This window comes from Dipodomys merriami, unplaced genomic scaffold (genome assembly GCF_024711535.1).
Source record: "Dipodomys merriami isolate MVZ:Mamm:240054 unplaced genomic scaffold, mDipMer1.0.p SCAF_20, whole genome shotgun sequence".
NCBI lineage: Eukaryota > Metazoa > Chordata > Mammalia > Rodentia > Heteromyidae > Dipodomys > Dipodomys merriami.
The window spans coordinates 108,334-120,347 of record NW_027203382.1 but is presented as its reverse complement, the minus strand read 5'-3'; positions in this window follow the sequence as shown (position 1 = coordinate 120,347).

Sequence of the window (12,014 nt, the reverse complement as noted above, 5' to 3'; positions counted from 1 at the left end):
TGGGGCTATTACAAATGGAGTTGCTTTCCTAATTTCAGCCACACTCTTCTCATTGTTGACATACAGAAAAGCCATTGATTTTTAGGTTAATTTTTTACCCTGTTTCTTTGCCAAAGTATTGAATCAGCTCAAGTAATTTGGGAGTGGAGTCTATGGGATTCTGTAAATACAAGATCATGTCATCTGCAAGGAGGGAGAGTTTTATTTCATCTTTCCCTATTTGGATCCCCTTTTTGTTTGCATCTTGTCTTATTGCTGTAGCTAGGCATTCTAATACTAAATTGAAGTGAAGTGGAGAGAGTGGACATCCTTGTATCATCCCCTAGTTTAGAAGAAATGGACAACAACAGATGCTGGAGAGGATATGGACAGAAGGGAACCCTACTGCATTGTTGGTGGGAGTGTCAACTTGTTCAACCACTTTGGAAAGCAGTATGGAGGTTCCTCAAAAGACTCCACATAAAGCTCCCCTATGATACAGCAATCCCACTTTTGGTCATTTACCTAAATGATCACAAACAAGACCATACTAGAGCTACCAGCACAACCACGTTTATAGCAGCATTATTTACCATAACTAAGATATGGAACCAACCCATATGCCCCTCAGTAGATGAGTGCATCAGGAAAATGTGGTATCTATACACAATGGAATTCTATGCTTCCATCAGAAAGAATGACATCGCCCGATTTGTTAGGAAATGTAAAGACTTGGAAAAAATTATTTAAGTGAAGTAAGCCAGGCCCAAAGAAATATGAATCCCGTGGTTTCCCTTATTTGCAATAACTAGCATATGTCTAAGACAAGTAGAAAAGTTCAGATAAGTTGATGTTAGGTGAAATGAACCCCAAGATAAGGACTCAAATAGTTTTTCTTTCTTGCTATTATTTTAACATATTTATAAGGTGATTTTTTTGTTGCTTTGTATGTCCCTCCCCCCCACGGTATAACCCTTGCTTTCACTATATTTGATGTTGGTATAATTTGGGGAGGGGACGGGGAAAAACAATTTGTTTCAATAGTGATGCAGGTGGACCCATTGCAACAGTGAAAGGCATAAGAGGCTATGTCAAAAAGCTTTACAACTTTGACATGGGGATGAGGGTGATTGTGAGGACAGGGATGGGAAGGGAAAACAAAAAATTCAGAGGCAACAAACAATGCTTGATAAGAAATGTACTCATTACATTGCTCCTGTAATTGTAACCCCTCTGTAGGGTATTTTCATAATAAAAAACTTAATAAAAAATATATCATGGGTTAGGAGCGATGAGTGACAATGTTGTCAGACACTTTGTATTCATATACTGTTTTGTAGAATGGGAACTTCTTTGTATAACTACTTAAAGAAAATAATAAAAAGAAATGTTAAAAATAATTTTAAAAAAGAAAGCTTAAAGGCTGTAATAAAGTATAAACAATTAAAGTAAGTTGCTAGAAAAGATACCAAACATACAAATGGTCAAAAAAGTTCAGATTCATTGCCCATCTAAAGAAAAACATTTTCTCATTGAAGTTTAGCCAAAAAATAAGTGTCATGGTCTCACAACATTACATTTAATCACCTAGATATTCTAAAATGTGAACATTTATTAAATTAATATTGATCTGGAAAAATATCTCTGGCTCTGCCCATGTTGTTTCTTTAAGAGTATTATAAGGGAAAGAGAAAACTATGATAAGTTTTATAAACCATTTGTTAATTTGAGTGTATTATTTAAGTAGCACACAAAGCCCCAAAACAATATGACTCTGGTAATTCACATCTTAGCTTTGGTTGATGCAACAAACAATATGTGGAGATACACTTTTCCTTCATTATGAGTTGGTAATATGTGATAGTTCTCAATTTGACTGAATTAAGAGATGCCTCCAGGTTTACTAAAACAAAGAAAACTCCTAGGGTGTGTCTCTGGGGTTGTTTCCAGTAACTACTAACATATTGAAAAGCATCTAAGGAGGAAATGCTCAAGTGAATCTGAGTAGCACCATGCAATAGACTCAAGGTTCAGAAAGAATGAAAGTAGAAAAGAAAGCCATTAAGTGTGTGCCTACTCCATTCTTCCTGAGGAAATGCATACATTGCTGCTGCCATTGCACGTAGACATCAGAATCTAGCTTCTTCATTTTCTTAGCACAGTCTCATTATTGACTCCAGAGACTCCCAGGCTTTGGGCTAAGACTGTGTCATTGATCTCCCTTGTTCTGAGCTGCAAGCTTCTTGAATTGAGCAACTTCCAGGTTCTCTGGCTCTCAGGCATGTACATGGCCTCCAATCAATGTAAGCCAATATAATAAACCCCATATGTATGTGTTGTTTTTTTATAGTAATACATAGATTTTTGAAGAAATGTGTGATGTGTGTTTTAGTCCTTGAGAACATTCTGTTTCCTGGTCACCATAATTGTACTCAAGATTGGCATAAAATCAAATGACTGTGAAGACCACAAATTTTACTAAAAAACTTAGTAAAAGATGCCATCTTTGCTGCTATACATGAATTTATGTGGAAGTTAGCAATTTGGCTGACAGACTTTATGGCACTAAAAGAGAATAATCTCTTTGAAAATGAGGCCCACATAGTTTATGGACCTAATGTCATCTCTTTGCCATATGGATGGCTCAATCTAGTTGGTTACTAAAATAAGTTTCTAAACTTTTTGCATACAATTTAATAAATGGTTTTTTCCTATGTAAGTCTTTTTAGAATAAAAAATTAGAAATTTTAGAGTCATAGCTATTACAGTAAAATTAAATTAAATTACCCTTGCATCAAGTGATAGTCTATAAAACCAATTCACTGGATTTTCCTAGCCAGTCAGTCAATACAAGACTTTGGGTTTCAATAGAAAATCATAAAGACGGAAAATACCTCAAATCAGCCACAAAAGTAAGGTAACCAATTAGTCTGAGATCTAAAGAATTTTAGATTTTTTAAGGGGACCTTGGGAATATATGCAAGATTCCAGAGTGGGTGATATTCTAGTTTGAATTCTTTTAAAATGCTGAACAAATCACTAAAGACTTGTGTGACAGTCACTAAGCTGATAATGCAGATACACACAAAATATGTGCACCCACTCTATGACCTTCTTTATATTTAACAAAATATGAAGGAAATTAAGCCTATATCAATCAAGTTGAAAGCCTGTAACAGTAAATATTTGACATGTTACTGCAGCAAAAATATGAGGGATTGCCTAGATATTTATCCCCTACACGAAAAATAAAATAAAATCAATGAAATCATAAACTACTAGGCAGAGATCATTCTATCCCCAGATAAGAGGGATAGACCTATTATGATTATTCATAGCAGAGAAGGAAAAACATCTAGTCTTTTAACAAGAAACTGACTCTAGCTCTAGGATATACGATGTACACAGATATAGAAGTCTATAAAGTTGTCCCACCTGTGACACTCTGAATACAAGCTTGACTGAGATTGTGGCAAAAGAAAGACAACAGAGAATTTCCACCTAGGCCCAGGACAAACTAGAAATCTGTGAATTATATTGGACAGAATTCTAAGTTTGAGGAGTAGGTAAATGCTTTGACAGACTTTGACTTTGAAGTAAATACAGACTTAGAGGAAAAAGAAGAATCAGACAGCAGTTTAGAAATAGTAACAGTGGAAAAAGTTCCTGCAGCCCACATACCCTGAGCTATGCAAAAGGTAAGGCTGAGAAAATAGAATCTTGTAATCAAGAATAACAATTATGCTAGGCAAACACAATCCATTCTCCACTTCTGTCCATTCTGACTCAATTATAGACTACATTGTCTAAATAGAATAATGGTCAAGCTTCAAAGAGCTATGTCTAAGTCACAAATACTCTTTATCAATTTCTACTCTCCTTCCTGTGCAACTTTTAATAAAAATTATGAAATACACAAAAACTATAACAAGATGAGCAATACTTTTAAGATATAAAGAAAGAGGATCCGTTTTGATATTAACAATATGTTAAGTATTAACAAGGAATTTGGACAACAATAATAAAATGTAAATGATTTTCATGGATAACTTTTGCAATATTGTACAAAGGAGACATGTTATCTGAGATATGAGAATATGAAGAATGTATCTAAAGACATACTAAGAGGCTTTTGATGGACTTGTTTCAACATAAGCAAGAAATTTTTAATGTTAATATGTCATCAAAAATTATGCAGACAAAATATTTAAAAAAACACAAAAGCAGGACTGTATGGGTAATATTAATAGTCTAATATCATTATTGAAATCCAGAAAGACAACTGGCTATGGAGGTAATTAAGTATTTGGGGAAAAAAATAGGCTTTTTTTCTTGTGCCAGTACTGGGCTTGAACTCAAAGCCTGGGTGTTGTTCCTGAGCTTTCTTTGCCAGGGTTGTTGCTCTGGGATTTTAGCTACAGTTCCACTTCTGGCTATTGTTGGTTACTGATTAGAGATAAGAGTTTCACAGACTTCTCTTCCCAGTCTGGCTTAAATCCACGGTTCTCATATTTCAGCCTCCTGAGTAGCTGGGATTACAGGCATGAGCCACTGGTACCTAATAAAAAAAATTAATAACAAAAAATAATACCTAACTGCAGAACAAAGAAAAATATGCAGAGTAAATAAATAAGGAAATAAAGGAAATAAAAAAGAAGGAAGGATAGGAAGAAGAAATATGTGGGACAAAGAGAAAGAATCATGCATACCCAGGATATAATATATTCAAAATAGAGAAGGCAGCCAAAGGAAACATACACATTTCTTATATACAGAGGAACTAATGGAGATTTTTTTTAAGTATGGAAGTGAGTAAATAATAGAGATTTAGGATATTGGAGGAGGAAATCTACCTTCCAATTATTCTACAACCTGGAACACTAACATCCAGCAATTAAAGAAAAATACTTTAAGACTAAGGAAAACATCCGTTCACTATCAGCAGAAATGTATTTTACAAACATGGTAGAAGGCATATTAAGAAAAATAAATATGACATTGAAGCAAAGGTTTCCTCTGAGCATACTAATAGTGCTTAATGTGAGAAAAACACATAACCAAGCAAATTAAAACAAGCAGAAAATGTGTTCCTATATCAACAAACAGAAATGTGTCTACAGAACAAGATAAATATTGCATATCCAGAAAGGGTAAGCTACATTATAAGCCAGATGTAACAAAACATCAGAACTATTCTGGCCTAAATTACAAGGTTATGATATCTATGGTATGATGAGGAAGATATGAGGATAAAGATTATGATTATAATTATTCACCAGGAAAAACTTCAAGCATATTACATATATTCAATTCTATAATAAGATATTATCATCTCATTTTACCAATAATAAAGCTTGCCAGTAAGCTTAAATAATTCAACTAAGGTCACGTAGGCCCTAACTTCAGCATCTCTATTCACCACAGCACCCTTAGCAGCTCATTGTGTGACAATTTTTAGTGAAGACAGAGTTGAAGATAATCCTCATGCTATCCTTGGACTTGTAAATAATAATAATAATAGCAATATCAGAACTGGAAATATTTCTAAGTGAAAAAATACGTGAATTTTCCTCATATTCAAGGTCAAAAATATTGTTTGGTCTGTTCAAATAATTACAATTTTAGTGTGAAAGAATGCAGTTTGTTCAATAATGCAATGCTTTCAATAAAATTTCTATGAACAGAGTAATATGTATGCTTTTGTTGCAATATATTATTGCATTTTATCTGTTCATATTGTATGTAGTTTCTATAATACCATTCCATAAAATATACTAAAAATAAATATGAAATTATAGGTAGTAGTTGTGTTGTGACTATTGGTTGACATATTCATAATAGAATTGTGCTTAATTATGCTATTTCCAGATGTTTGTTATTTAAGCTACTGAAAATTTACAGAAAACTATACTGAAATGATCCCTATTACAGTGCAAAGTCAGTTACCTTGAAGTATCAATAGCACCACCTTGGGGTGTTTGGTATTTCAGAAATGCTATATTTTTACATATATTCTTTACTGTAGACAGTAACTAAATAAAAAACAAAACAAAACATGAAGCCTAAAAATGGTCCTGAAAATTTTCATATTCAGACTGCTATAATACTTGTGGCAAGATTGGTAATTTTTTTTTCTAAAAGTTAGAAAAGTATTAGACAATATAAAATTTAAAATATTAACACTTATAATAGTAATGATTACTTAAGTTAATAAGCTCTTTTCGTAGCCATCTATGGAAATATTTGAATTCATTTAAAAAACAAATAAGACACTTTCAAACTATTTGCTTGAAAATGTGAAGGAAACCTGAAATGTGTAATTTGAGTGCTTTCCTTGGAGATTCTGTATATAAGACATATTACAGATTATTAGCCATTTATGTTATTTATGTGTAAGAACACTAAATACTCTTCATTTTGTCACATTTCAATAAATGTATGATTATTCATTGGTAAAGGGCATTCAAGAATGCCATTTGTTGTATGGGATGATGTTGAATATTTATTTAATTTCATAGGATATTCAATGAGAAACTTTAAAATTATATTTAACAGATAATATATAAAACTATACTTGGTATTTTGACTCAGCAAATAATATTGTTTTTTTATAGTTTTAATTTCACACAAATGCACAGCAATTGAAACGAGAATAACCTCAGCTTTTATTTTTGTACAAGTAAATTTGTACTGGAACATTGAGAAAACAGTTTGTCTTTGCTATGTTATTTATTAGTTATATGTTAAAATATTTAATGAGTTTTGAAAAGAATTTATCATAGTCACAGATACTGGTGGCTCACTCCTGTAATCTCAGCAATTCAAAAGGCTGAGATATGTGGATCATGGTCCAAAGTCAGTCCAGGTTTGAAAGGCTATGAGACTTTTTCTACAATTAGCCACCTCAGAGCCAGACATGGAACCATGCCTTAAGTAGTAGAATGAAAGCCTTAAGCAAAAAGCTCAGAACCACCAGACACACACACACACACACACACACACACACACACACACACACACACACACACACACAAGCTATATTATTTTCCTGAGACTCATTTAACTTGCTATTACAACATAAATTCTTTTATTATAACATAAAATATAAGAAAATTTAGACTTACTGTTGTACTACTTTAAGCAATAGCTTAGAATAATTGATAGTTGTCCAATAATTTATTTTTTTCTTTAAAAAGTTATGTCATATGAGGTGGGACTAAATAACTATACGTAAGCCAAGGAAACTTACTTGTCAAATATAAAACTCTCAGAGAATTAAATCTCATGAAAAAAAAATTCTCCAATAGGACACTGGCCAATATCAACTGTGTACTTTCAATATAAAAAAAAAACTAAATACTTGGCTTGTCAGCAAATGTTGCAATCAAATTTGTGCCTACCTTTAGCACTCCTAATTGGAAATTCCAACATAATTGACACAAGAAGATATTCCAAGACACAATCTTATAAAGCATTTCATTAAATTCCATATTTTCATTAAATGTTCATTGTTCTAAGCATAAACTTCTTTGTAATTCTCTCACCTTTTAAAAGGAAAATAGAAATTCAAACATCCAAATAGAAACCCGATAGTAGTAAGATAAAAATGTGCATTAGCTATAAAAAAGTCATATTTTGCCACCAGTAAAATATCCCCTTGAAAACCTACATAACCATAAAAAGGACAATAAAAAGAAGTACTCATAAAGAGAATCTTCATCAGCATTAGAGTAAATAGCATCTAAACAAATCTAAGCTTAATATCCCTCTGATGAAACTAAAGAATCAAACGATTACAATAAAAGCTAGCTGTCATGATGGTCATATACAAGCAAAAATAACCACAAAGACTGCTGCTCTACAGAAAGAACTAGTTTCTGTTAAGAATTAGCAATACAAGATGAGGGTCACACAGTACCTACTGAACAGCTGTCATAGGCAAGCAAGCAGTAGGCAGTGTAGGTACACTGAGGCAAAGGGAAACAGGAAGATAGTATTAAAACCTTCACCTGTACCATGGTAGGTGCTTGGTATTTGTGGATATGTGGTTCCAAGGGAGGAAAATCTTCAACTGCTCAGGATGCGCAGAGTTCAATTCTGTACTGTGGATGGCCGATCCATTTTTCTCAATACTGCCCAACTGATAGGAAAGATCTGATCTTTCTACATGCTAAGAATGTGGCGTCAAATCCTCGTCCGTGTTTCTCAAGATTCTGGCTCCAGTATCCGCACTTGTGTTGCATGAAAGGAATCCCTCTTAACCCTTTATCCCTCAGAGTGGTGTTGGCTGGGGCCATGGTAAGCGCCTTTTGTCCTAGCATAGCTCCAGTCTTATCAAAAGATGCATCATGTAAGCTTCAAGAGTGGTACTTTCCCATCCTTCTTGCTTTGCTCTTACGGCAGGCAATCACTGCTTTGTGTTTATGGTGCTATGGGGTAATCTCCTGATCTTCTTCTATAAGGATCAAGCCACTGTTTCTCATCACTTAAGACAGTTTCCTGATCTTTCCAGTAGAAAGTGCCTGCTTAGCTCTTGCAGGAAGAAAGACTAGTTGCTGCCCAATTCCAATGATTCTAAGCCGTTGCTTCCCATTAGAGGAGGCGGATACTGGTGGTGATCAATCTTTCCTGCAATGCCAGATCATCGCTTCTTGCATGTATGCCTGCTGAACTTCCAAGGGCAGCAGAGAGCCCTTACCAGCTTCCTGCTCTGTCCCAATGTCTTACAAGTACCATTTCTTACAAAAGAAGTGGAGAACTGACCAGTGTTTCTCTTCTGGAGTGCCCAGCTTCAAAGCCAGCACATTATTCTATATAAGCACTTTTGTTGCCCTTTTAGCTGATTTCAGCCTCACAATTTGTATGGTAATCACCTAGCCCTTGACTGACCCGTTAAAGTAACCATGCTGTATTCGGTCATTTTTCCTGTTCATAATTCAATTTAATTAGCTATTGTGCAATTTTGGATCTTCTTGGATCTTTCCTGGGGTAAGTAAGGTTTTTAAAGATTGGCTAGTTTGATGGTGAGTGGCATTCTCTCTGTACTTTCAACATTCTAGTCAGAGAAAGGGTACTAATGTTTTCAGAAATTATCAATTTGAATTTTCTTGCTGTTTCTCTATTAAGAAAGGAGATCAAAGAGGATTTGCTTATTGATTATTCATTATTTCATGTTTCTCTAAGGCATGGTCAAAATTTAGTATTAGTCAAAATTTTTGTTAACAGTAACCTTAGCTTTCTAGAACTGGATATAGTAAAATACACAGTGATCTGTGAGGTTTTGACCTTGCTTTTTAAGTAAGTATGATCACATCTCAAAGCTCTCAGTAGAGATGCAGTAATCTTCTATGATTTTTTTCTTTCTAGCTGTGCTAAAATAATACAGTAATATTCAGACATTTCCTACTCCTGCAATTCTTTCATCAAATGAAATTTTATGTATATTCTTATTATATAAATTATATGAAACCAGTGCGGTTCTTTTTAAAGGTTCAGATGTGGAAGATGAAAGAATGTTCTCTGTTTGCTGCTTTACATCTATCTGTCCCTCAAAATGACAAAGTAGTTCATGAGGTTACTGAAGAATTTTAGACAAAGAACCCCAACTCTGCCCTCAGACATATTTAATAAACATCTCTAGAAATAAAGCCCAAAATGTTTATTTAAACTTCATTATTTAATAATTATTTTGGGTCAAGGTCTTGCTGCAGGTATAAACATGTGAACAGAACAGAAAACAGGCAAAAATTACCATTTTAATTCAAGTGAGTGTAATTTATCACATCGAAAATATTACACATATAGTTGTTTAGCCAGTGATACTCACACTCTGAAGCAAGAATTTCATTAAACTTAAGTAAAATTTTACAGCCAAGACATGCTGCATACTTCTGTACTGTCAATTTTTATAGATTTGTTAGATAGATAGCTTTCTAAAAGATGTTTACAAAAAGAAAAATAGTACATGAAATGGCATACAACATGAAAGAATACAAAGGTACCATTTTGCATTTGTTCTTCATTTATTATAGAGCAACTATTTTTCTGTACTAGAAATGAAAAATAAATACTTGCTTTCAAGCAAACTATCACAACACCTATCTTATGACTTATAATTTGTAAAATACATACATTCATATCCTGATTCTTTTTTCTCAGTACTTGGGATAGAGTGCAAGGCAGACCAATTGAGCCATGTTTACAACTCCTTCTAGCTATTTTGATATAGATATCACTTGGTGCCTCAGAAGGCCTGGGCTGCAATTCTTCTACTTGTGTCTGTGTGCCTCTTTGTGGATGACAGGTATGTATGCCACTATCCTGAACCATTGGTTAAGATGGAGTCTCAGGAACTTTGTTACCCGTACAAGCTTCTAACTTCAATCCTTAGATCTTTGTCTCCTAAATAATTAAAATTATGTGTTTTAGCCACATTGCCTGCCGAAAAAAAATCTTACTTTAAAAGCTTAAATATATTTAAAGAAAAATCTAGGACAAAATAGCATGCCTGATAGTTTAAGTTCAAAAATGTTATATCTTTACTTTTTTAGCTAAGCATAAGATGACTTTTTGCATACCTAAACAATAAAATATTTCAGGGGGGTAGAGAATTCTATTTACAAATATTATAAATAGCAATGTAAACTGTTATATATGAAATATGGAGAAACTTGTCTAGATGAATAATATGAAAATATAAGAAGTCTGCAAGGAGGATAGGAAATCTTGTTCACTGTGGTTGGAATATAAACTAGTATAGACACTGTGGAATTCCACAAAAAAAAAAAAAAGAATATGGTGGCCCATGCCTGTAATCTTAGCCATTCAGAAGACAGAACAGCAAGAGTGAGGTTTGAAGCCAACTAGGGCAAAATGTTAGTCAGACTTCATATCAACAAATAAACTCGGCATGGTGGCACATCTATTGTTCCAGCTATGTATTATCTAGAGGTAAGTGGATCACATTTCCAGGCTGGCTTGGTACAAAATGTGAGAATCTACCATTAAAGAAAAGAACTTAAAGCTAAATAAGACTGAAGGTATGACACATGTGACAGAATGTTTGTCCAGCAAGTGAAAGCCCTGAGTTTAAACTTTAGGATGCCAAAATAAAAAAATAAAATAAACCTAGAAATCCTATCTGATCTAGCCATATGAATTCTGGGTTTATACAAAAAGTATCAAAAGTCAGCATACAGCTAGGGTGACAGTGGTTCACGCTTATAATTCTAGCTAGTCAAGAAACTGGAATCTAAGAATTGTGATTCAAAGCCAGATCAGGCAGGAAATTCCACAAGAATTTTTATCTCCAACTAAGTATCTAATAAGCTGGGAGTGGAACTGTGATTCAAGTGGCAAAGAAAAATAGCCTTGAGCAAAAAAGATCAAGGACAGTGCCTAGGACTTGAATTCAAGCCCCAGATCTGGCTTAACCACACAAACACTCACACACACTCACACACACACACACACACCCACACACACACCCCTACCTCTCAGCATATATTGTAGATACATGCACACTCATGGTTATTGTAGCACTATTACTCATTGCAGCACAATTCACAATAGCCAAATTATGTAATCAACCTAGGCACCCATAGACAGTCAACATGAAAAAGAATGTGTTAAATATACACTATAGATCATTTATTATTTATTATTTAGATGCAAAGAAGAGAAAAACTATATCATCTGCTTCAATATAAATAGCAATACAGATCATCATGCTAATGAAAATAAGCCACTATCACAAAAGTAACTAGCAAATCATTTGTGGAAGTTATAAAGAATATAAAATATCAAAAATAAAATAAAAAAGAAACAACCAAGACCATGTAAGCACAAGGGAGACTAATAAGAACTAAAAAGAGAAAAGAAAAGGAGTGAGGGACTGGTGAAGTTAAGGCTTAAGAAAAGTAATAATAGGTGAATGTGATCAAAGTTCATGTGTGGAAATGCCATGTTGAAACTCTACTATGTACAATTTGACTTTAATAAACATTAATGTATAAAAAGAAATCCCACAACAGGAA